The 27,971-nt window shown below is 38.1% G+C and overlaps 1 long non-coding RNA gene across 1 annotated transcript in view; it reads right to left on the reverse strand.

Annotated features, from left to right (window-relative positions):
* Positions 1-23,516: 23,516 nt before the first annotated feature.
* LOC141569205 (uncharacterized) overlaps positions 23,517-27,971 on the reverse strand; it is a 50,416-nt gene continuing 45,961 nt past the window's right edge. The window contains exon 6 of the long non-coding RNA XR_016019174.1: positions 23,517-27,160. This is a non-coding gene — a long non-coding RNA (uncharacterized LOC141569205). The remainder of the gene's footprint in view (positions 27,161-27,971) is intronic.

Raw genomic sequence — 27,971 nt, forward strand, 5'->3', positions numbered from 1 at the left:
CACAGGAACTCCTGCACTAAACCCACAAAAATGGGGTGACAACGTGATGCAGTTTTTCTTAAGGTGTAGAGAAGCTTCATATGCAGTTGAAGGAAGGTTACACACATCAATGGCCTGGAGGCCAAAAATTCAACCCAGTGAAAGTTTTCAGAGTAAATGCCCCTATTTAAGATGAAAGAGGACAAAAGGAGGGAGCAACTTCCTTCAAATATTTGTCTTCTAAAATAATAGTGTGCTAAGAGAGTGTAAAAGTAAAAATATTTTGTGTTTTCAAGACATGTATTTGATTTATATAAGGAGTCAATACACTTCTCATGTTCACAAAATAACAAAACAAGTACCTCTGACCTCAGCCTTTATTTGTAAGACACGTTGCCTCAAAGTGTGGGATAAATGGTTTTCATTCAAGAGAAAGAACCCAAAGGAAGCATTTTGGTCTTAAAAGAGCCCTTTGCCTTTATTCAGAGGTAAAAAGAAAATGCAAAATGAAAGGACCCTTCTATGTCATGTCAGCAGATATATGATATTTCCAATTTTCTTTTCACGACCTCTCAGAAAAACAGTCTCAAAAGTGCTGTTCAACTGGAAAAAGAAATTGCCCAACAATTATAGATTCATTCAATAAAAGGTGTGTGGTTTCTGGAAAATGCAGCAACAACAACAAAATATACCACACTTTGTTACCATTTTAGTGAATTATAAAGAATTTCTTGAATGCCTAATGCTTTGTAACAAAAAGTAATTTTTTGCTAATATATTCCCTAGACATAAGGCATTTTGTTATACTGAATTGCATATGTTAGACCAAAATACTCTCTTGTCCAAACTTTTATAATTCCAGAGACTGCCTGCAAGTTTTTATGTATGTGAAGGAATTTGCTTATGAGTCATTGCAAACAAGTTGTTCTTTTTCTTCATGAGGAGGAGTGTAAAGGGACTTCAGCTGGAATGAAGTTGGAGAAATGCAAGGCAAAGAGAATAGCACGAGTTGTTGCCTATTTGATTCATAAATACTGAAATGAGAAAATCAGAAAGGCTGAATTTTTCTACCATAACAATTTTTTAAATGCTCACAGCAATTTACTGAGGCACAATTTGCAGTAAAACACAGAATCATGATTGTACATCTTAATGCATTTTTCCAAATGCATGTATCAGTGTAACCCCACCTGGTTAAGATAAAGAACAGTGTACCCCTAAAAGTTCCTGTCTGCCCTTTCCATTTAATTCCCATAAAAAGCAATTATTATTCTGATTCCCATCATGGTTGATTAGCTCTGCTTGTTCTTAAACTTTATATAAATGGCATTATACAATAGGTACTCTTTTATGTCTGTCTTCTTACACTCAGCATGTTTTTGAGAATCATCCATGTTGGTGCACATATTAGTGATTTGTTCTTTTTATTGGTATTCCATTGGATGAATATACTACAAGATGTTTATCCATTCCCCTGTTAATGGACATTTGGATTGTTTCCATTTTTTAGCTATTATGACTAGCATGCCTTGGATAATTTTCTATAATTCTTTTTGTGGAAATATTTATTCATTTATCTTGGCTACATAGTTAAGGATGGACTTGCTGGATCATACAAAAAGATTTTTTTAAATCTCAGAATTAAGAAAAATTTTAAATATAGTACAAATATTATTTTAATTCAAAAATAATGATATAGATATCAGAAGTCACAAAAAAACCACAGCTAATATTATTATATACATATTTCTAGCTTTTGCAATAGAAGCAATAATATTTATAGACATGAATGTGTATGTGTATGGAGAAAGAGAAAACATATTATATTATGAATTGTTATCCAAGAAATAATGTATTTACACATTCATCTTGCTCTTTTGTTCATTTAACAATCTATCTTAGACATGTTTTCTTCTCAGTGCACTTAGATATACTTCATTCTTTATAATGACTTTATTCACTCATTCTGCAAATATTTATTTGTTATGTTCCTAGTAAATTCAGGCAGTATCCCAGGAGCTTTAAATAAAGCAATGATCCATGTAACAGAATTCCTTCCCTCAAAGAATTTACATTTTAGTGGAAGTAGATAAATAATAAATGTGTAAACAAGTGACTATACTGCTGCAATTAACTTCTGGGTAAATATCTTTATGGGAGTATGTTAAATATTTCTATAGTTAAAATCCACACAAATGGAGTCACTGGATTAAAATACACATATTTTAAATTTTAAAAAATATTGACAAATTGACATATTCTCTCAAAATTACTGAAATTAGATACTTGGGATAATAGGCAGAATGATGGAGCCCCAAAGATCTCCATGTTTTAATCCCCAGAATCTGTCAATATAGCTTCCATAGCAAATAGGACTTTTCAGATGTGAGTAAATTAAAAATCTAGAGATGGAAATATAATCCTGGATTACCTAGATGGGCCCAATATAATCACAGGGTGAAAAAGAACGGCATGAAAGTTAGTGGAGTGAGAAAGATTCCACTGACAATTGTTGGCTTTGAAAATGGAAAGAAGCCACTACTCAAGGAATGAAGGCAGACTCTAGAAGTTAGAAGCATCCAGAAAATGGATTCTGCCCTTGAGCTTCCAGAAACAAATTCAGCCCTACTGACACTTTAATTTTAGCTCAGTGAGACCATTTCAAACTTCTTACCTCTAGAACTGTAAGATAATAATTTGTGTATTTTTAGCTCCTAAGCTTATGATCGTTTGTTACAACAGCAATACGAAATTAGTACACTGAGCAAGGGCTTTTGCTCTCAAAGCTGTGTAAAGTGTGCATTCTGGAGCTGGGCTTTCTGACTTTGAATCCTTTGCTCAGACACTTAGTAATTGTTAGAGCTCAAGCAGTTTTAACATCTTTATGCCGATATTTCCTCATTTTAAATTTTGGTATGATTTTAATAGTCTCTGCCTCATAGTTTTGTTTGTGTTCCTATGATTCTTTTTTTGGGGGGTGGGGGAAACTGAGTTAGTACATGAAAAAATTCTTAGAACAAAGCCTGTTATATCTATGTAATAGTTAGCTATTTTTATTACAATTACGTAACTATTTCATCTTCCACTACTGTAAAGTAGAAGGAATGCCAAATATTGGGATATATTGTAATACTTTCCCTTATATTACTATGTCACATAGTAAATGGTAAATATAAATAAGTGTGTGTTTGTGTATATATAACTCTAACTCATCCGCTATTTCTTTCCATATTTGTGTGCACATACACATACACATACACACACACACAATATGTACACACAGATATAGATATTGACCCATGAAAACACTGGGCACCAAACATGCAATAATGAACGTGCTCAATAAATGTTATATTGAGCCAGCTCAGGGCTGAATAAGCTTCATGCTGAGTCCAGTCCACTGGGGACCAAGAATATCTTCTTCTTTTTCTTCTGAATTTCATCCAGAAAAAAAAAGAATGAAGCAAACACAACCAGAAAAAGCAGTAAACCTTAGTCATGCGCAAAGGCTAATTCATTTCACAAATAGCATCCTTGAGCACTGTTTTCCTTCCCTTTCTTTGGAAGCAGGGCATTTCCCTAAAGAAAGCAGAATGGTCTTCTTCTGCCTTGAGACGCCCTCCGCCAGAACTCTCATCAGGTCTGTTTCCATTCCCTGTGTGTCTTCTAAGGTGGTAGTAATTATGGTGCAATCTTATCACCTAATCATAATGAATTATTGGTTTCATTAGGGCAGAGATTTGTGGCCCTGCTCTCCTGTCTGGATTGCAATAGTTTTAAAGCAGATAAATAAGGCCTGGGGAGTCTTAGCCATTCTTTTAAGTTCCCTCAATGGGAAATGCCAGCTGCTATCTTCCTCATGAATGTGGGCCCAGGGATTGTGTTCTTGAAAGTTCTGCTCAGAGGCCGGACAGCGCGCTGATGAACATGGGGTTGTTAAGGAAAGAGAACCAGAGGAGAATGTGTTCTAGCCCAGATTTGGCTACTATAGGCTCTTTGTCATTGGCCAAGCACTAACACTGTGGGTAACTCTGTAGTTTAAACTGTGGGGAACAGTCGCGATGCCCTCCAGAAAAGGCTGCTGGGGGATCAGATGCCATGACCATGTTTAGCTCATTGTACCCAGGTAGCTCTTCTTTCCCCACTGGGATCTGATCTTTGTGAGGTCAATGACCTCACCTTTGCATCCCAGGGTGGGGCACAGTGTCAGACGTGTAATAGGAACTCGATAACTTATGAATGATTGAGTAAATGGATTACACAGATGTAATGTTTTAAATTATAAGTCACTAGGTAAAAATAACGTGGTGTTATAATTTTTATGATGTCTCTGAATATCTGCCCAGGTTATCAGAAACACCAAAACTTACAGTGAGATGGAGTCTGAGAGGGTTTCTTGTGGTTAAACCCTTTGGCAGAGTCATCCAGAAGCTCTCTGAACCCTGTTTACTCATTGCCAGAGCCAGGACACTCAATGCGTCCCCAACAGCTCGTTGTCTCAGACGTTCCTTCCAGAAGGGCTTGTCTGGTGCCTGCAGTAGAGGTGGGACTGCATGCCTCCCTTAGAGCAGGTGTGTACAGCTTCTGTAAGTCTGTGCACAACGTACAAAAGTATTTAGCAGGTGTTAGTATGCACTAGTGTTGTTGTTTTTTTTTTAATTCCACAGCTTCACGAAAACAGTTTAATTAGAAGCTATTAGAGGTGATAATGAATTTGCCAGATCGCTGCACAACTGCTGCGGGGATTTTAAAAAGAAGTGAGTCTGGTTCTCTAAGGGCTAGCAGGTTGTTCCTTAGGGATAACCATTCCCAGGGTTTTAAACAGCCCAAGGAACCTTTCTTGGCTATTTACCTTCATGTGCAAGATAAAATCAGCTGCTCCTTTGTGTGCATTGTCTGCACCCCTCAAAAATGACACATTATGCAGCTTGAACTCTTCTTTAACTTTTTTTTTTAATGAAAGGTTTCTAAGATTTTTACTTTTCTGATCATCTATCCAGAAGTCTGAAAATGATCTCTTCGGCATTTTATAATCTTTCTAACTTTTTTCCTAACTGCATCTTTCTTTCCCCATCAAATCCCCTTTCCAACCCACTACACGTATGATTGACTGATTGATTGATTGATTGATTGATATTGATATATGATTGGCATCTAACATTAACTTTAGGTATACAACATAATGATTCAGTACATGTATATAGTGCAAAATGATCACAATTTTTCTAGTTAACATCCATCACCACACATAATTACACATTTGTTTTCTTGTAATGGGAACTTTTAAGATCTATTTTCTTAGCAACTTTCAAATATATTTATAAAGTGTACTCTTTATACATCCAGGTGTGTTTCTGTCACTTGTCTAAAAAACCATCTTTGGAACCCTAAAGTCTCAGAAATTCCCTAACTTCACTCCATGGGGCATAGAAAATGATAATATCGGTATGAAACTCAGGAACAAACAGATAAATGTGCTTGTGGCCAGAGGTGACTGTCAATATTTTGCTGGACCAGGTGGGAAACTTTTGACTGAAGAATGTTCCAGTTCCTTAGCTTGACCCTCAAGCTCTTTTCCCATAACCGAGTCATATCCCAAGACGTCCACTTCTGCTTCTGCCTCACCTTGTTTTGCATCTTAAAGGGATAATGGTTTTATCTTGCCTCACGTCCAATGTCTTTAAAACCATATATTTTTTATGGTTTCATATATTTTGTCCTTTGTCTGTTCCTTTGTTTGTTTTCAGGCAGAAAGGTAAATCCTGGCCCTGTGTAGTGGGTGTTAGGTACTATTTCTTCTAATCTTCTTCCCAGTGATTTTATTTTCCTGGCCTCAGAGAGTTTAACTGTATCCCAGAACAGAGCCCGATAATATTTATAGGAATACAAAAATATCCATTACCCAATAAAATAAAATTTCTGGTACTCAGATAAAAATTACTTGGAATGCAAAATAACAGGAAAATAAGATCCATAATGAAGAAAAAAGGCTAATCAGTCTAAACTGACCCGGAAATGATACAGGTGTTTAAATAAGCAGAAAGACACTAAATCACTTAAGTAGATAATGGAAGAAAAATGTTTTTAAATCCAAATCTAACTTCTAGAGATGAAAAAAATTATGTGTGAAATGAAATAAATCAATGAATGGGACCAACGGCAGGTTAAACATTTCTGAAGAAAATATTAATAAATACAAAAACACGTTAAAAACTGTCAAAAATAAAACACAGAGGGGAAAACAAGAGAATCAAACAGAAAAATAAGCAGAACACCACAAAACAATGTGTAAATGAATGGTTGTAGCTTTGTTCCAATAAAATTTTCTTCATAAAAACAAGTGGTCAGTCTACAGGCCATAGATGGTTTATCAATATTTTAGATGAAAGCAGAGATAAACTCATGTGTTTAACCATCCATGTTGAACTGAAAGTCAACTGAGCCCCCCAATAAAATAGATCCATTTAGGATTATGATGCCTGACCTAACAGGCACTAAATGAATTAATATTTGTTTAATAAATGAATACATACACCACACAATTTTACTGCATAAATAATGAATCAAACCAGTTGGATAAATCCTCAGAAAACATGAATCCTAGAATCTCTTCTTCCGAGGAAACTGAACCTACCATATTCCTTTTCCTCAAAGGGTAGAGCCCGATGCAATGTTTACATCTGGTTTAATGTTTTTATGAGACAAGAAAATAGTTTTTGAGCGTATACTGCAATCATTTTCTGGAAATGGAGAAAGAACTTTCTTTCCATTTAACTTTAATGAGGTAGATGTCCTTTATTTGAAATTCATCAATGTTGTGAAAGCCATTCCTGGTGGAAACACAGGTGCTGTTTTTCCATAAATTATTTGGGCCTCTGCAGAGCCCAAGCAAAACAGAAACGGCAGGGAGTTTACAAAATTGTTTTCTATATTTGAAAATGCTACCTAAATGGAAAATGAGAAGGAGAAGCATCTGGCCAAACGCAAGATTGCGTGGAGAAAGGAAGAGGGAGGAGGCAGATCTCAGTAGGAATTTATCTCAATTCAAAACACTTGTCTTCCCACAGGGAAATTTTGGATTATTTGATAAGATAGCAAACATCATATTATGGAATCATAGAATTGCAAATTCTCATGAATGAACGGCCCTTAAAGACCATCTATTCTGATCTAAATTCCCTTCAATGTTTGAATCTTCTATACCATATTCCACCACATGGTGATTTCCCTTGTGTTGGAGAAACTCAGGGACCAAATGCTTACCATATCTGAGATGCCATTCTATATTTATGTCACTTGCTGGTTCTTTTGAATATACATGGAAAGACTATCTTATCTTTACTCAAATCCATTTTCTGTTTTCCTGTAGCACAACCAAGAAATGGAGGGTATTGATAGGGAAAGGTCTCAGAGGCAATCACAACTAAAGGTGGGGCATAGAAGAAGAAGAAGAAAAAGAAAAATGGACATGCAAGCTCATTTGTTAGGATAGGATATTTGTTTTGTTATTGCAAGTTGTTTGAGCCCCTGAAATTTTTTGACATTGAGTTTCCTCACTTATAAAAAGATAGTATTAAGCTAAATCAATGCTTATTAAACTCTAGGGTATATCAGCGTCACTTAGAGGAATGATTAACATCCAGAGACTTATGCCCCACACCCAGAGGTTCTGACTCAGAAGGACTGGGCTGGGCCCTAAAATGGCATCTCTAACTAGTTCTCAGGTGATACTGATGCTGCTTCATGAACCCACAGGATGCTCTGGGGACCACATGGCCTGTTAGAGCTGTCTCACATTGGACTGGAATAGCTGGGCCTTTGTGCTCCCACCTCAATCAGCCACTTGACATGTTTCCCTGGGAAAAGCATGACTTGGAGCTATATGGCTCTCTTGAGGCAAGACCTGAAGATTCTGACCCCAAAGGCTATCTAGTCACCGCACTTCCAGAAGCTAAAGCACTAGATCCTTCTTTGAAGAGATGTCTGGATGGTGCCGCACAGTATTTCCCAAAGTCCCTCCCTTCTGCTACTCATACCCATGTTTTCATGTTTATTTGAGGAGTAGCCTGTGCTGGATTCCTGAGAGATAACTTAAAAAGAAGACCGTTAGTGAGACAAGCTACAACTCTTACCAGGGCAGTTAGTGTCGGGGCCACAACTGATACTCACCATCTCCATTTTCTGTCATTCACTCTGTATCATCTTTACCTACAGTTACCACCTCTGCTGGTCTTGGAGGCTTACCTTATGGTAAGGCACAGAGCATCCTTTGGGGAACATGAGCCCCAGGTCACTGATCTCTTGCCAGGCCAGAGTTTCTGCTCTTATGTATTTACCATCACCGTTGGGTGATGGATCAGCTGCTCACCAAACATGTTCCTCCTTTGCTCCACTGTGTAAAAGCAGTTATACCTCTTCCTCATGACCAGGGTCAACGGTCTATAAAGACAGTGATTGCCCTTCTTGCCTGCTGGCCCCTGGATACAGGTACCTGAATGCGTAGGCACAACCGTAGCTCAATATACAACTCTTGTTTTGTGCCCGTGTGGAGGTAGTCTCCCTTTGGGGATTAGAACCCGTGACAGTGCAGAGCCTACAGTTGCAGGAACAGGAAGCCCAAATTCTCCCAGTGAGCCATTGGGAGTGAGAGTAAGAATGCCATATGTGCTTCCACTTCTTGGTCTCTAGACTCATGTGTTATTTGTCCTGAAGACACAGTATAATATAAAGGTCTTTGATACTAGGTGTGAACACAGAAAACTTTGAAAACTATTCAGAAACTTCCTGTGTCTCCTTATCTCACTCAGGGTGCAATCCAGGCCCCTTACCATGTCCTCAGTTTGACTTATTATCTCTCTGACATCAGCGCCTACCACTTCCTCCTTTTAGACACCCCTGTTCTAGCTACCATGGCTTCTTGACTTTACTGGAATAGGCCAGATCTGTTTCTGTCTCACAGATGTAGCACTTGACCTTCATTCTGTCTGGTATGCCGTCCCCATGCTACCTACTGGGTCACTTATTTAACTATGTCAGGTATTTGTTCAGATGTCCTCTTCCTAATTAGGCTTTCCTTTGTCACCATATTTTATTTTTTATTTCTTAATTTTTTATTAAATTTATGGGGATGACATTTGTTAGCAAAATTATATAGGTTTCAGGTATGCAGTTCTATAATACATCACCTACATATTGCCTATGTGTTCCCCAACCAGAGTCAGTTCTCCTTCCATTACCGTATGTAAGTATTTGACCCCTTTACCATATTTTAAAATTATTACATTCCCTGGACTCTTAATACTTTGTATTCCCTTTCTGTTTTACATTTCTACTTTTCTGCATAGTACTGATTATCATCTGATATTCCATGCATGTATTTATTTATTTTCTGTCTCCCCCCCACCATCACGTAGTCTCCATGAATGCTGGTGGGTTTTTGTTTGGGTGTTTGTTTTGTTTTAGATTGTTTAGGTATTAATATTTACTCAGTGTTCAGAATAATGCCTGGTACATCGTAGGTGTTCAAAAATATTTGAATAATGAATAAACAAAAATGGAAGATTTTATTATCTGTATCTGTAGTCATTTACTAGTGTTGATATAAGAAGGTATAAGTAGGTCTGTGAATACACAGGTTAAAAAGAAGGATCCGCCAGACAAAAATATGGAGCACAAGATTTGGACAGGTGTATAGGAACTGCATGGCTTCAGCCTCGTCTTCTCAAGGCTTTTCTCATTAAATCGCTTGTTAAAAGATCAGGTGAAAATATGGACTAAGAGTAATGTTGAATTTTTGGTAGCTTCTGCTCGATTTTGGCTTAGAATTTCAGCCTGTTGGAGCCAACAGGAATTTGTAGAAGGACAAAGTGATTTATGGGAAAATAGCATGTATTTTTCATTAGAAGTGCCTTCCCACTAAAACCAAGGACAGCCATTTAACATGGTTGATACTGAAAAATTTAAGAAATTCCAAGTGTTACAGATTATAGTCAAGCAAGGGAAGTTCAGATGTCCCAGTGTGAGTGATATTGTGGCTCCTTTTATTCCTGTATTGTTACCAAATAAAAAAAAAACCTATTATGTGCCAGATATTGTGCAGAGTACTACAGACACCAAAAACAGATGTGACAAAATAGAAGTCATTGAAGGATTTAGGCTTTAGAAGTAGCAACAGACAAATTATCAGTGGCCCAAAAATGGAATTTGTGCTAATTAAACTGGTAGGCAAGAGAGTTATAGGAGAAAAAAAGGAGGTGAGTTACAGAAGGCCTTGTATAGGTAGTGATTTCAGAGTTGGACCCTGATGGATAAGTATTACTTTGCATGGTTGGAATGAAAGGGATTTTTTTTTCTTTTTTTAAGCAGAGGAGGAGATCTACATCTATATATCTATATTTATCTATCTATTGACAGATAGATAGATAGATGATAGATAGATGATAGATAGATAGATATAAATTGATCCATAAAACAGTATCCTATGGTGAATGAATAGCAAAGTAATAATTATGATAATAGCAACAAATTATTTTATGCACCAAATAGATGCTACGAGGGGTTGTAAGGTCTTTATAGCTATACAGCGTGTGCTTCTCACAGTAATCCCAGAGTAGGTACTATCATTACATCTATTTCACAGATGAAGTGGATTAGTCTCAATCCTTGGAGAAGCTAATGTCAAGATAAAGTTAAATACACAAGGATTTTTTCATATGTTTGTTGGCCATCTATCTGTATGTCCTCTTTAGAAAAATGTCTCTTTATGTCCTCTGCCCATTTTTTAATTGGGTTGTTTGTTTGTTTTGGTGTTGAGTTGAATGAGTTTTTAAAATACATTTTGGATATTAACCCCTTATCAGATGTATCATTGACAAATATCTTCTCCTATTTAGTAGGATGCCTTTTGTTTTATTGATTGTTTCCTTTGCTGTGAAAAAATTTTTTAGTTTGATATAATCCCATATGTTTATTTTTTCTTTTACTTCCCTTGCCTGAGGGGATATGTCAGTAAAAATATTACTAAGGTAATGTCTGCAAATTTACTTCCTATATTTCCTTGTAGGGGTTTTATGGTTTTGGGTCTTACATTTAAGTCTTTAATCCATTTGGAATTTATTCTCATATATGGCATAAGGAGGTGGTCCAGCTTCATTTTGTTGCATGTGTCTGTCCAGTTTTCCCAGCACCATTTATTGAATAGACTGTCTTTATCCCAATGTAAATTCTTGCTTCCATTGTCATAGATTAAGTGACCATATAGGCATAGATTTATTTCTGGCCTCTCTATTCTGTTCCATTGATCTCTGTGTCTGTTTTTATGCCAGTACCATGCTGTTTTGATTACTATAGGCTTATAGTATGATTTGATGTCAGGTATCATGATACTTAACACTTTGTTCTTATTTCTCAAGATTGCCATGGCTATCCAGGGTCTTTTATGGTTGCATATAAGCCAATATACATAGGAAAAAATGCTCAACCTTACTAATCATTAGAGAAATGCAAATAAAAACCACAATGAGATAGCCCCTCACTCGGGTAAGAATGACTGTCATCAATAAATGAAACAACAAGTGCTGGCGAGGATGTGTAGGAAAAGGAACCCTCGTGCACACTTGCACGAGGAATTGCAGATTGGTGCAGCCACTATGGAAAGCAGTATGGAGGTATTTCAAAAAACTGGAAATGGAACTACCTTATGACCCAGCAGTTCCACTGTTAGGTATCTATCCAGGAAAATCCAAAACGCTACTTCAAAAAAATATATGCACCCCTATGTTTATTGCAGCACTATTCACAATAGCCAAGACATGGAAACAACTGAAATGCCCATCGGTAGATGACTGGATTAAGAAACTGGTACATTTATACAATGGAGAATTACTTGGCCATAAAGAAGAAAGAAATCTTATTTGCAACGATATGGACGGACCTAGAGAACATTATGCTAAGTGAAATAAGTCAGACAGAGAAATACAAATACCATATTATCTCACTTATATGTGGAATCTAAAGAAAAGAATAAATGAGCAAACTAATCAGAAACAATGTCAGAGACACAGAGGAAAAACTGAGGGTTGCTAGATGGGAGGGGGATGGGGAATAAGAGAGATGTGATGGCATTAGAAAGCACAAATTGGTATTCAAAATATTGCCATGAGGATGTGAAAGACAGTTTGGGGAACATAATCAATATTGTTGTGAAGATTTTGTAGGGTATTTGATGGACACTTGTCTCATTAGGGAGACCACTTCATGGACAGTGTAAATGCCTGATCACTGCACTGTACACCTGAAGCTGAAACTGAATAATGATGAATGTCAACTACAACTATATATATATATATATATATATATATATATATATATATATATATATATATAAACAGGATGTGGAGTACAGTGTAGGGAATAGAGGCAATGGAACTGTAACAGCTATACACGATATCAGAGGGGTAGTAGATTAGGGGAGGTGGTTATCACTTAGTGAGGAGTGTAAATATCTAGCTATTACATTATTTTTTACACCTGAAACTAATTAAAAAACAAGGATCAATTGGAGAAATCCCTGTGAGGGGAGGCCAGGAGAACCATCAGACTACGATGAAGGTCTAACCTTTGTGAAGGTACGTAGGAAGGAAGGAAGGAGTGTTGAATGAAAGAGTTGGAAGCTGTGATCAGTTGAGGAAGTTTCACATGGTGAGTGAGGAGTCCTCAGGCCAAAGACAGAGACGACAGCTATGACAGGAGTGCCGTGTCCCAGGAAGGGGTTTGCAGGATGAGCCTGACTGTTTTCCATCATTTCTTGGCAGAACCTGTGAGATGCACAGTCTCAGCACGAATGTGGGGGGATATTTCAGAGCGCAGCATCTGGGACCACTAGCCCATGCTATGCTCCCTGCACTCAGAGATCTGAGAGGTATACACTCATGAAGACATAGAGGACCGGGAGAGAATTCCACTGAGGCCACAGAGATAAAAAGTGTCAGAGTCTGTCTCAGAGTTTGGTCCCACACTCATGCCTAAAGCATAGTACACCTTCAAGTAGGAAAAAGTCATATTAGATTTCTATTTGAGAAAACTCATGCTGGTAACCAGGCAACGAATGGAATAACATATTGAAGAGAAATTGAAATGGAAAAGACCAGAAAGGAGGCTGATGCAGTCACCTAGGGAAAAAAAATTTTTTTTTTTTTTTTTTGAAGATCTAAATAAAAAAAGAGTAACAGGAGAGAGCAGGAGCATTTCAAAGACATTTAGTAGAATCAATAGGATTTGGTGACTGCCAAGACGTGGGGAAGGAGAGGGGAGAGTGAAAAGAGTAGAAAGATGTAAATGTTTCTAGTGGTAGGAGACTGAGTCTATTTCCTGAAGTTGAGAATATAGCAGTGGCTTGGCAAGAAGAGTGAATTCTTGCTTTGGATGTATTGCGCTTGAGAGGCTATTATGTGTCCAACACTTTGCTAGGAACCTGGAACCCTCTATACTACCAAAAAGCATATGTTTGTCTTTTGCTAGATTTTTATTATTTACTACTATTTTGTATAATTCACTGGAAAGTGAATTAATAACACTGGAAGAGAGGTATGTTTATAAAAGTGAGCACTTTATTGGTGTTGAGATTGATGCTTGGGTTGGTCAACGTCCCAAGCTCATATAGCTTATGAGTGACAGGGTTATTGTAAATGACAGTTGCCAGTTTCCCGCTCTCTGCAAAAAGCTTTATCCTTTGGATGTAAGAAGATACAAAGTTGAAGATATAAGTAAGAACCTAACTGAGGCTTTGAACAACAGATTAGAAGATGAAGTTTCACCCTATGAGAAAAGTTACTACTCACACTGAATATCATGTTAGAATTTTCAAGCTCTTTAACATACTTTCAAAACACATCATCATAATAAACCTGTAGGATACTCACGGAACATTCCCATTTTAAAGGAATGTAGGCACCTTGCCCAAGGTCACATGGATCTTGGATCAAGGAGCCAAGGTACGATGTCAAGTCTTCGGGCTCCATGTTTAATGGGTGAGTTATGGAAAATTCTTGAATTTAGAAGTGGGAAAATTATAACAGTGCCCAAGGAGGACTTACCTTGTGTCCAAGATCAGAAAGAACTGGAAGTCAGGACGGCCAAAGACACAAGTGCACAGAGTGAAGGCTGACATTTCCTTGTGACATGAACACAACTTTACAATAGGATGTTACTGCAATACTTATCTGCAATAGCATGAAACCAAATGACAGACCTGTCCCAACCTGGTGCATTAAGCTTCACAGGTGAGTCACAGTGGCTGGACAGTGCTGCAGTTCACAAGGCAGTTAGTTGTGTGCCTTTTGTCAGCCTATTTTGATACCGACTCGATGAATGGTGAGATCTTAAGTTCAGACACAGGCCTCAAATCTCAGATATGTGGATAGAACAGTAGGAACAAAAGAAACACAATCTCAAGATGGTTATCCAGTGACAGTATTCAATGTTTTCCCCCAAGAAATACATTTATTTATACATTTATATGCAGAGGGTGCCAAAAAATGTATACACATTTTAAGAAAGAAAAAAATTGTATAAAATTGTAATACTCGATATATATACCAATAACAAAAAATGAATACATGTGTATACATTTTTTGGCACCCCCAGTATGTAATAAAGAGATGGTAAATGAGGAAGAAAGAAGTGAGAAGAAATGTAAGAGGGAACAAACAACAGTCAAGGCTGATTGCAGGATTCTTCTTGGGGGGAAAAATTCTTTTATATAAAAGCCCACCTTAATAGGCATATTTGGGGGCATAGTCAAAATGTGCCATTGTAACTCAGAGAGATCATTGACTCACCCTGCATCAGCACCACAGAGGAATTCCAGAGTTTAAGAGGTGCCCAAAGGGAAGGAAGGTGGGGCAGTAGAGAAAGAAATGAAGATGGAATGTTAAAACCAGGGGATTAAAAAAAAACAAGTGGGCATTGAGAACTACCTGTGGCAGGTATGAGAGAACTTTTAAATATCATCTATATTTAAAAGCTTACATTTCCCCCAAAATATACCATTCTATTATGCGTCTTTGTGCCTTTATACTTCCTAGACCGTCTGCCTAGGATTCTTTCCCTCCAGCTGTACATACATTTATGTTTAAATATCCAAATAAAGGTTTTTGTCCTTTGTGAAGCCTTCTTTGATGCATTACAAGCAGTGCTACTAGCTGCTTCCTCTGTACTGCCCCTGTCATACAGTGGATCTCCCCACGATTGCCCTTCTGGGATTCTGCATGCTGACGTCTGCTTATCCCCCTGCCCCGGAACACACTCTCACTCCATGCCCTCGCTGAAATCAAGATCATGGCTTCCTGGCCTCCGTCACGCCATTGCAGAGCACACGACCGGGAACAGAAGAGGCTTCCAATGCATACCTGCTATTCTAACAGCTCCTTTGTCTAACTTGAGGGTGAAACATAAAAAAATATATGGCCCATCCTAACTTCAGATTAGAAATTTGTAAAAAGTTAGGACCATACAGTACGAAGATAGAGTGATTCTGGGTATTAGGATAGAAAGGATTGTAAGGAGGTAAAGCATTGTCGAGGACCAAAAAGGATAGTGAGAAGAAAAACTAATCGGACAAGAAAAAAGATGATCCAAAGAGAGACGATGGAGTGATGGGACTGAGCCCAGCTCCCCAAATGACCTGTATCAAAGGCAGTAATAGAGAGAGGTGGTGACAAGGACATGGCAATGGCCTGGAGAAAATGGCAGCTGCAAAGCTTCCAGCAGGTGCTCCCTTGAAGGACAAGTGTTCCGAGCTGCAGCAGAGCTTCTAAAAAACAACTCCTTAAAATCAGAGCAATTGGCTGCAGCCCAAGTGCGTGCTAATGACTCATAATCTGCCAGCTATGAAGGCAGAAAGTGATGAAGAGAGATGGAGGAAGAAGGAATGTGGGAGAAGGGAAGATGGGACCAAAGAAAGCAGAACAAAGAAGAAAAAGAAGAAAGAACAAGGGAAAAAAGAGGGAGAAAAGAAAGAAAAGTACTAAAGATGGAAAGAATATCATCAATATACAAAGCTGAACTTTGAGGGAGATGTCTCTTGCCTGACTGAACAGGTTTCATTTCTTCTTGAATTAATAGTATCCACATATTTCAATATTCAAAAGAGATGGCCTTATGGAGGTAATCAGTGCTGCCAAATTCTACATGTATCTACATTCTTTCTGAGATATGTTTTAAGTAGACAAACATGTCTTATTTCCTTCCTCCATCATTTCTATACAAATATTATATATTTTGCATACATACTATGCTACTCTTCTACAATGCACTTAAAATACATCTGCAAATTCACTACCCCTGCATAAACAGCCTCCTTAATTTTAATGGCTACCTTGAATTTCCGTCGAATGCTTGTATGCAAATGTATTTGTCTAGTATCTTACTGATGGACAGTTAGATTGTTTCAATCAGCTGAAATGTAGCAGTGCTTTCTTGTGTGTAGACACACACACACACACACAAAATTTCAAACATCTGGTGATATATTTGCTAATGGAATTTCTGCATCAAAATACATGGGCTTTCCGATTTTGGTGACTATGTCCAGTCACGTCTGCCGGTGAGGTAGCATTTTACATTTTCATGACCTCTGTGATGTCTGTGCCTCATTCCCTATCATTACATCAAAACACTATGTTTACGCTACCAAACTCTTGGGTCTTTGCCAGTCTTGCAGGTAAAGAACGGCGTCTCTACGCAGTTATTTCTATTTTTTTGACGTCAGTTTTACATAATTGAGTTATTGTAATTTGGGGTTCATAGTGCACTCTTATCATTAAACCTTGCATATCTCTCTTTGACTACATTTTATTTATTTAACCACGTAAGTAATTAATTACCATAATTACATGCATGATCCTCACCACACAAATCCAAAACTGAAACATTAGCTGGATATACCTACAACTAAGCAGATGTCCTTGAGACTTCACAGGGATTTGTTTGCCACGTTTCCAGGAGCTGGCATTCTCCATCCTAAGGGTGAATACAAGGGAAACCTCACCTCCTGGATCACATGTGTGTTCTGCAAAACTGTCTGACAGAAGTCAGACAGTTGTACCTCTGCCTTGCCCCTGCTGTCTCACCCACCCACACTGATGTCTACTGCCACCAGCTGCGTTCACTCTCTTGACAATCTCCCTGGAAGTCCCACTGCTAAGGTGATAAACTAGAATTCAGCGACAGGGGCTGTTACATTTGTCTGCTGCAATGGTGATGAGAGAGATGCCACCATCCCAACCACAGTGACCAAAGCTATGCCCTCTTCCTGACACATGTTCCCTGAGATAGGGGCTCCTTTGCACTCACAGAGCCGTCCCTATGGAGAAAAACAGGATTTGCTAACACACGATGGAGAGAGAGGACCGTGGGAAAGGGTGTAACTCCTTATTCGTTGAAGACTGGTGAATGGTTCTCAGTATTTCACCCCAACTCATACTCTTCCGTAAAACTAAAGGACACATGAATGTCCCTTTATACATTGTATCTCACCTTCCCTCCCATCCCGTAACGACCATCCCCAGGGCCATCCAACATGTTATAACTGGAAACTGCTCTGCCTGGGAGCTTGCTGATGCAGACCCCACACTTCCTCTTCATAAGCTACTGACCTTAGCGTGTCCCTGCTAATCTACATTTTAGTCTGTACCTCATCGGAGTATCTAATGACTTGAAACCCACAAGAAACTACTACATTTACTATGCTCTCTCTCCAGGTCGTATTTTTTTTTTTTTTTTTTTTAAATGATTTGCAATAATACTGTATTTTCTCGGTTCTCACTTACATATCACATTCTACATATACAAATTTTGCTTAAAAACAGTATATTTTAGGTGGAATTATTATCTTAAGAAGACCTTTAACTCCCTTGCATAAAAGAGAAAGTGAGGTGTAACACACCATAAGAATAATAGATAAAAAGTAGAAAAACTGGGTAGTTAAAACACAGAATAAAGAATGTACAAATTTATGAACTAAAATTGATATCAGAAAAAGGTAAATGAGTCACTCTAAATTCCCTATCTATCATCTATGTCTCTATTATCTGTCAATCCATGTATCTATCTATCTACGTATCTCTCTATCTCTTTCTATCTCTCTCTCCAGTTTTCCAAGATTCAAAGATCCCAGAATCCTATATTGATTGGTTAAGAGAAAAACCTCTCACATTTTTAAAAAGTTTTCAGCTACCTGATGAAATTATTTTTCCTTCATTTTGAGGGGTGAAGGTAAGACAGAAGTGCACTAGTTTTATTTATTTTTAACACATTTGAAAACAAATTTATTGAGGTATAATGTCCATATGACAAAATTTACTAAATTGAGCATTTAACTCACTGAACCCCACATACTGCTGAATACCCTCTCCATTTCATGTAGAGACTATACTTATTGTAAAGCTTTGTCTTCGACTTCATTGCAAAAGTGATAATTTTCATATAGCTATGTATTTGTCACTTAACTATAAATGGAATTCTCTCTTTTCCAATTCATATTAGGTTATCATTCATTGCTAAGGCTATAGTTCGGATTTTCTTTCATTCATTTATTTCTTTAGGGTGCTAATAAAGCTATAAAATACTTGAAATAAATTTAAAATATGGAATTTGTCTTTAAAGCTCTTTTTATCACTCTTCATTTTTCCATAGACTGAATATTAACTGAACATATATTCAAAAATTATATAAGGTTGCAAGTACCTCGTATCAATCATTTCGTATATCCAGTCCTATAAACTGATCTCTTATTTTAGCTAAAACATCTACTTGAGATATACAGAGGTCAGGCTAACTACAGCTGAGTCCAGTTCAGAGTAGTTTAATATTTTTTTTGCATTGGGAAATATTCTCTTAGACACAATGCATAATATTTCAGGTATTATTTTGAATTAATCAAACATAGTAATATAATTCCCTTGCTTCTGAAAGAAAACTCATACTTTTCCCCTATATTTGTCTTTTTTTTTTTTTAATTTTTATAAAATATGCAACCCCCTGCTAAGGACATAAAGCCTTTCGTGAGTCCCATTCCTCCTATCCTTCTAAACTCACCTGCAATGGGGTCTCCACAAGTACTTATTCATCAGCTATAAGAAGCAATTTACTTTTCCTAAATGAATCGTACATCTCTGAAGGATCCCATACATTGATACATTCATGTGCCATTTTATCTACCAGAAATACCATTTTCCCCTCATTCAGTGGACTCCTCAGGTCGTATTTTTAAAGGTCTTCTCTTTATACCCATGTCCACACTAAACTTTACATGTATTTGTTTTTCATTTTGTTCACTTATGTATCTTATTGAAAAATTCTGAAGATGGACGAATTCCAATACTTCACCTTGATTTTTAAATGTATTTTTTATTGAGGTAACCTTGGTTTATGACATTATATAATTTTCAGGTGTACAACATTATAAATAACATCTGTATTTACTATATCGTGTTCACTACCACAAGTCTAGTTTCCATTCATCAGCATACCGTTGACCTGCCCCAAATACTTCACCCTCATGTGACCCGGGGAGCCTCCAACCGAATGAGTTTTGCCACTGTAAAATAACTGAACCTAATCTCAGTTTAAATTTAAACCCTGCCCAGAAATCTTTTCTCGTGTATTTATAGTTATCCTGCTCTTCCAACCTTTGTAAAGTCAGAGCCCTCCCTTTTCCTCTCACTCTTAGTAGATATCACTTTCTTCTACTTTACAAAAACATTTAAAACCATTAAATTGAAAGTATTTGAAATTTCCATCCTTAATTCACAAACCCACATTAGTAAATATTTCTAGTGACACAAGTGGAATCAACTTCAATAGAGCAGTGGATGTGAGGGAGCCAAGTTGGGCTGGGTTTAAGAGTGTTTCTGGGACAAGCTTTTCAGCCTAAATATTTTAGCATGAATCAATAAGTGAACAATAAAGAAATGAATGTGGGAAATAAGGCCGGGAATAAAATGGGTGCAGATTAAAATGTGTTTGTGTACTTTGTTAACTCATCCTCCTTCTTGACCTTTTAGAAGCATCAGACAGTGGTGATGTCTCTCATCTCCAAACACTCCATTCTCTGGCTTCCTGATTTGGTACTAGCTTTCTAGCTTCTACTACCCAACCATGAAACGTTGGTGATTCTCAGCGATTATTCATAGACTCTCCTTTGGTCTCATGATGTTGACACTGTAAGCAACCATATCCATTTTCTGAGATCCAGTAATAATCTACTTGCCAGTGATTTTCAAGTTTGTATATATCCTACATGGTCGTCTCTTCAGATATCCAGGCACAGCTGTTGAATGGACATCTCCACTTGGGTGTCTTACAGATGCTTCATATCCCTCAGTGCCTTCTCCGTGTCATTAGGGTATAGCCTAAGTTCTACCTTGCATGATCCAGGCTCTGCCATGCCCTTCCTCGTCATCCAGTGCAGTTCACACTCATTGTCAAGTCCCTGGCAATACTTCAGCTCTCCAAATGGGCCACAAGTTTCTGGTGCTTTTTCCATTGCCTGGAAGCCTCTTCTCATCTCATCAGCAGCAGCTCTGTGTCTTGTTCTTTCTCATCTTTAGGCTTTTGATCATATATCACTCCCTAGGAGAAGCTTTCTTTGACTCCCCAGAGAAAATAAGCTTCCCTGTCTTACATTCCTATGGCGGGCCCTATTTCTGTATTACACACCATCCCATTTCTCACTACAGTTTAAGCTCTATCTTCTTCAGAAAACTATAAACCCACAATACTGGGGCTCTAGCTGTCTCATTGATGGCCGTGTGTCCAGTCCCTTGTGGTAGTGGACACTGGAGACCCCCACTCCTCATATTCCCCTGGGGCAGGACCTGTATCAGTAACACCTGGCCTCTTTCTTGGCCCCACCCCAATTCTACTCCCACACTTATTTTTTCTGAGGGACAGAAAAGAAACTCAGCTGATTAATGAATCTGGGAGAAGGATGTGTGGATATGTCACTTCCCTCCTTTGGTCACTTGGCTAACACACTAAAATAAAAGCAACATTTTCCAACAGCTTTATCAGGATATTTTGATTTTCATCTCTCAGGTTATTTTAATCTATCTCACAACTGGTTCCAAGCTCAGGCAGAGAATGGGAATTTTATTTATTGACTCCTCCAAAATGGCAAAATCACTTAATGGCTGGCCCATTGTAGCTATATACCTGTTGAATAAAATTATGAAAGAACTTACTAGTGAATTAAATTTGAAGCTATGAAACAATAAGAGAATAAAAGAGGGCTTTGGAATAGAAAGAAAAATAAAAACAAGGATGTACAGAGGAATGGGAGATGGAAGCATGAAGAAAATATTTAAAAAGAAGGAAGATTATGCTAGGTAATTTAATGCAGGTTATTTCTTTAATCTTGAAAACAATCCTGGGTAGAAAATAAAGAAGAAAGGGACATAATTAAAGTAATGGCCAAAAAAAAAAAAAGTTGAGATAAGATTCATTTTTCAGAATAGCGTATCCAGGGGGCAAATCTCTATATAAAAATCAGAAGTAGTAGAGTTAGAGTTGCAAGGCATTTAGAGACTATGTGGTACATTTTGTTTATTGAAAGGTGAGGAAACAGTTTCTCAAGGTCGCAAAGCAAGTGGAAAGCAAATCTGAGACCCAAACCAGGTTTGTTTACTTTCAGCTCAAAGCCATTTTGTTTCCCTATGCTGCCTCCATTAATATGTAAGGAATCTAAAGAAAGTTCAAAAAGAAAGCTGTACTAGGAAACTGGGAAAACTGAAGGAATAATGAAAAATGTAGCATGAGATGAGAAAACTGAATAAAAAAAGAAAGGAGTCATTTCTAATTCATAGATGTTTTACTTTATTCATCATTTAGTATCTGTGATTTAATGGTGATTTGGCACCTAGAACAGGAGAACAAAAACTAATGAAAATATGATGCTGACAATTTCATCCATCAATCTGAAATATAGAGTCCCCGCAGGTCTACATTCAGGATCAAAAGTCTTTGTTTGGAACAGCCCAGTATGCTCAACCAAATACCAATTTTTCATAGTTCTCTCATCTAAATTAGAAAAAGAAATGTCATCTGTCTATAACACACACCCTGTTGTCATCTGCCTTCCAAAGAAAAATAAATCAGCCACAAGTTAAAGGGGCGAGTATGTTATTTGGGGGTCTTTTTCCATTTTCCACAAGAAGTAGTAGAGTGGAGGGGGCGGGTAAGTGAAATTCATTCTCATTTCAGAGTCAAACATTGTCATTTGCATTCTTTAGTTTTATTTGTTGACATTTTGAGATAACAGCAGTATGGAGTCATTAAAAATAGACCAAAACTGATATGTATTTTCAGGGTTTAATTTGATTATATCGCATGTATAATGTATTAAAAGCTTATAATGTACCATGTGTGTCTTTGGCCTTATGAGAATATAGTCCTTGTACATAATGTCTGGGGAAGCAAGGAACCTGTACAGGTACATGCAATTCTATACTGAGTTTATCCCAATAAGCATGAAGCAGGGAAGAGAGCATTGTCAATAAAAATAATTACCTTTTGGTTTTTTTTCCTGAGCTGTTAACATTTGCCAGGTAGTGTTCTAAGATTTTACATAGATTTCCTCACTTAACCCCCATCACAATCCTTTCAGCAATGCTGTATTAATAAAACCGTGACCCAGATGAAAATTCTGGGGCAGAGAGAAGGTCTGTAGCTTCCCCTAACTTACAGAGCTATAGAGACACTGATTACATCCCCGGAGCTTCAATAACATGATTTGGAAGTCATGCAAAAGAAATCAGAAACTTCATTTTATGGAAATAGAGTTGTAGTACATTAAATGGCTTCTGGGGGCTCATGTAAAACATCAAATCAGGCATCTTGGGGATGAATTTATGTACTTTTCTCGAAATCACCCACAAGCAAGATAGCAGTTTCATGGTGGAGTTGATATTGAACTTAGCCCATGAATTTTAAAAAGATAGTTGGTAAAGGGGTGGCGTCCCAGGCCAAGGTGAAAGTAAGAGGTGAGATAAAGATAATGGAAATACTGGGGCATCTGGGAAGGAAAAGGCAGACTAGGTTGGCTCCTGTGGGTGAGAGATGAGCTTGATAAAGTAGACAAGGCCCGTCAGCAAAGGCCTTGAGTATGAAGCTAAGACGGAGGACAATTGCAGATTTTCCAAGGCTCCAATTTGTCCTGGACTGATGACTGGCTAGTTCTAAATCGAACCCAGACTTCCCATTTTTTTCAGAATAGACCTACTCTTGGCAAAGCTTCAATTCAAGAACCTTTTAGAAGTTCATTAAAAATCTTGAAAGCTTTTTCAAATGCCAAAGGGCCTCAGCACTCCATTTAAATGTAAATATACTTGAGAGTTTAAATTCTAAGATTTAAGAATGAATGGAGGAAAGTGCTTAGAAATAAATGTGGTTTGGGAAAAAGAAAGGGAAAAGTGATGAACCGTGAGGGACCCAGGAAAGACCTCAATGTACCCAGTGCGGCAGGCTTTCGGGAATCACTGCAGTTCCCTGGTACTAATCATAAGTCAGGGAATTCAGAAGTTGACATCCGGAAGAAGAGCCGCTGGACATCGAAATACAAGAGAATAAAACCACAGAATGAAAGCTCAGCTGGGTTTGGGCTGAGTTACGCTTCCAGGTGGCTGTTTGTATTAGAAATCTGTCAGGTCTGGATCTGTGATGAAGGGATGAGTAGCCGACGCTGGTCTACAGAGAAGCCCCGGTCCCATCCAGATGGCGCTCGCGGTGACGGTGCGACGATCCTAATCTTTCTTCCGCTTCTCAGTAGCATCCATGTCGACGCTCTCCTAGGACTTCCACAGGAAATTGGTTTTATAGAAGCTTGTCTTGAAGACAAAGGAGGTAATGAATGCTGAATTTTTTAATATTGCCATTTTGAAAAAAGAAGGCAGAGAAACAAAAAAGACAAGGCTAAAATATAAACTTGCCATTGTTTATAATGAAGAAACAGGCACAGCAGATATTTCTAATTCTTACCCCTCCTTTAATCTCTGAATCAATTTAGGAGACATGTGATTTTTATTTTATTAAATTCTATATTGTTCATAGAACACATAAGCAATACAGATATGTTTTTTATGTTTTTTTATCAAAGTTGTGTGTTCTGTTAAATACCTATACGATGTATGTTTCTATAAAGCAATATAGTTTTTTGTCATAAAACATAAAATTATTTAATAATTAAAAAAATAAGAAATGAGCAATAAAAATGTATCGATAAACTCACCACAAAGACATAATATTATAACTGTTAATATGTTCATTCAGCTTTTCTCTAGTCTTATTATAGATCATAAATGTACTCATTCACACATAAAATTTTTGATAAAACTGGAATCATGCCATAGGTAAATTATGTTTAAAGATCTACATTGTTTATAAGTTTCTATAAAACAATGTTGAGGTTCAAAATTTTTAGGAAAAAGTATACCGTTTTCCCTGTTGACCTTCAGTTTAAAAGGTTGTGAAAGGTGTTTTCCATACTACTGGAAACCTGAGGGTAGAGTTATTCTGGGGTGGCACTGACCCCTTTTCTCTCCTCAATAAGTATGGAATCTTTCAGACTCAGAGCTTGGTTCTAGAAAGAGGAACGTCAACATTGGAGAACATCTCTTTAAAAGAAACACATGCAGTATTGGTGGAAGTATCCCTAGAAGCATGCTGTAAGGTCTTGTATAAAGAGGACAGTTGTTTGGTAAAAATTGAACTTTATAAATCCTGCAATACCCACCCTTGCAAGGGTGACACAGACAGCTTTGAGAAAACAACAGGGATTCTGGGGACCAAGGAAAGCCATGTTGAGTTAGTGCTACCTCTGCCCCTGTGTGGCCACCTCATTGCTGTTAGGATTTGGGTTTGGGGCCAATTAGAATGGACATTTAATATAATGATGCTCCAGTAAATTTACACATGTGAGTGTTTGTGTGATCATGTGTTTTCTTCATGCCAATTCACAGCTCACCAGAAAACCTGTGCTCCGTATACAAGCAGGACCAGAAACTTGAAATACCTCTGAATTCTCCATATTTTTATTATAAAATATTTCAAACATGCAGAGAATTGTACAGCACACTATAACAATGTACCCAATGAGGAGAAGTGACATGTGATAATTTTGAGGTTTTTTTTTGCATCTATTTACCAACGTGATTATGTGTAGTTGCAACTGTTTTTGTGCCCCTCCTTAAACCCTTTTCTCCCTTTCTCTAGATATAACCATTACTCTGAAGGTAATATGTATTCCAAGGAAGAGGGCTTTTTCTGAGAATGCCTGGTCGTTGTATGCCTGGTTCTACATTCCGATGGAAACGTATTATCTTCGTGCGTCTCTAAACCGTTTGCAGTTAGTGTATCATTCTTACTGCCAACAATATATCTAGCTGGTTCTAGAATGCATTCCCATGAATAGTCTTTCCAATATGATCTAGACTGCCAGAAATGTCCTTCCCTCTTTGGGAGGAATTCTTTAGGATGGGGCTAAGAAAAAGCTACTCAAGATTGTGTTCAGTGGTTCTCCCTGAGATGCGTGGTACAATTTTCTTGTTTGGCTCCCTTATTGGTACCTGAAGTACCACCATCAATCCCCAAAACTCAACCATATCTACCTATGCTTCATGACCACAGTCAAGAATCCTGTCAGGAAGTCTCCAGTGATTTTTTTTTTCTTTCTATCCATGATACTGATTCTCCTTCCTGATATAACCTAAGTGAAGAATTGGTCCTGACAGGGCACATTGTCCTCACTCTCTCTAGTGGTCCAAGATTTACTCTTACTGAAGTTTCAGGCATTGCCCTTCTGCAGTGCTCTGCATGCACTAATGAGATGGCTATTTAATGTCTCCATGTCTGTAGCTCTGGCCTCTGCTGGCAAGAGGGAAATCTGCAGAGAGGGACAGCCAACCTCATGCCCGTTTGTGGCTTCCTGTAGTGTCCTTCTCTCCCACGTTCTCTTATAATTTTTCATCTTCAACCATCCAAATTCTTTCACAAGCATCAACTCATTGAAATTGCATAGTAGCGTTGCAAAGTAGTCACTCATCACTGTGCTTGTCACCAGAAACTAAGGTTCATTGAGGTGAAGCGCTTTACTGAAGCATGTTCTCCTGGAAAGTGGTGAAGCCAATTCTATCAAAGTCTTAAAAACCCCACCCCACATTCTTCTCACGAGAACAAATTTGTTCTAATTCTATTTTTTTTCTATTTAAACCAAGTGAATGTAATGCTTTGCATAGAATGAATAGTGCTAAGTCACTAGAAGGATATCAGATAAAGTTGTGTCAAAACTCAATAAACAAGTGGAAAATAAACAGTTGTCATCTACAGAGAGTCTGAATTCATATTACTTCACAAATGATTTCAAATCGTAGTCCACATTAAGGAAAATGAAACTGGAAGTCATAACGAATTCATTAGGAAGGAGGCTTACACAGGAAATGTAATGTGGCAATCCAATCAGGAGCCCTGTAGCTGAATGGCAGATCTTGCCTTTACATTAAACCGTTGCTGAATGAGTGCACACTATTCTACGTTAAAATAAAAGATTTAAGGTAGTCGTGCGTCATTTCTTATGCTTCTCCTATTTAACTGACCTTTTTGATTAGCCAGGCAATGGCTGGTCTCATTGGCGTCCAATAAGAGGATGCCTAATGCAAGTAAAATAACAAACAAATAAACAAAAGTCTCCGGATTTGGTGCCAGAGGAGAAGAAGGGAGATCCAATCCACAACAGGAAGAGAGAGACACTGCCAAGTCTGAGCTGTGGCTGCATTTCCATTTTGTGTTCTCTTTCCAGCTGCTTTCTTATTCTAAGGACTCAAGTGTGACACCCACGTCAGCCAGGAGGGACCTTGCCCTCTGAGAGTGGCCTCACAGCGAAGGGATGCTTCTGGTCCATTGTCTGTGGGATAAATCATGATCCCAATGTAGGCAGTGCATTGTGGGGAGAGTGTGGGGAGGCTCTATTGAACTGTAGCAAGAGTGGATGGAAAGCTCACAGTGAGTCTGGCACTTGCACCTCAGCCCGGGCTCAGATGCCCAGAGCAAATCCTTGTCCATCATCCAGGGTCAGTGAAGCCTGAAAGTGAGAGCCAAACCCACAGACACCATCTGGGGAAGTGGAAAGAACCTATAAAACAAGAGTCAGAAAAATTAGCTTTGAGGCTTGGCTGTGACTCTTTACAATAGGAATATTCTGGGCAAGTCAGAAAATTGCTCTGGGTCTAAATGTCTTTCACCTCTACAATGGGGATACTAATTTCCACCCCTCCTGCCTCAAACGTTCCTTGTGAATACAGGGAACAGACACTTTCCCTGCATTTCTTCTGGAGGGAAACTTCTGCCCTTCTCCCCATGTTTTCTCCCCATGTTTTGCTTCATTCTTCCGTTAGCAGCTCCTTCAAAGTGAGGTCAAGGTGCTGATTTGTAAATGTAGGACATTGACTGCAGCATGTTATACTAATGGCCCCAAACATCATTATCCACCTGCGGTCATCCTTGCTTGTCCGGAGTTGACTTGGGTATGATTTTCCTCCCAGGGAGGGCAGGTATCTGTGGCCTCATTTGAAGCTCAGGCATTTCTATCTATTGAGGAGTAGCTACAAAGGAATAGACTCCAGCTCCAAACCTCATTCTCACACTCCATTATATATATGGAGCCTTGAATCATGAGCTAAAAGTCCAACTAGCACTACCGCGCCCTTTATCTCTCATCTGACGAGTCATGGTTTGTATAACTGCCTTGGTCAGAAACCCAGAGAATAAGGGTTAAATAGTCGTACAGCAAAAACCACTCCAAATCCCCAACAGGAAAAGATTAGAGGACGTATGTCCTATGAAATAATTTGTTCAATACAAAAGAGAATAAAAGGTACAAATGATGAATCGTGTCACTTCAGCATCATGGGTTGTTGCAAAGGGTAAAGGAGAAGACATCATTT

Source organism: Rhinolophus sinicus, chromosome 1, assembly GCF_057876585.1.
Source record: "Rhinolophus sinicus isolate RSI-liver-muscle chromosome 1, RSI-T2T, whole genome shotgun sequence".
NCBI lineage: Eukaryota > Metazoa > Chordata > Mammalia > Chiroptera > Rhinolophidae > Rhinolophus > Rhinolophus sinicus.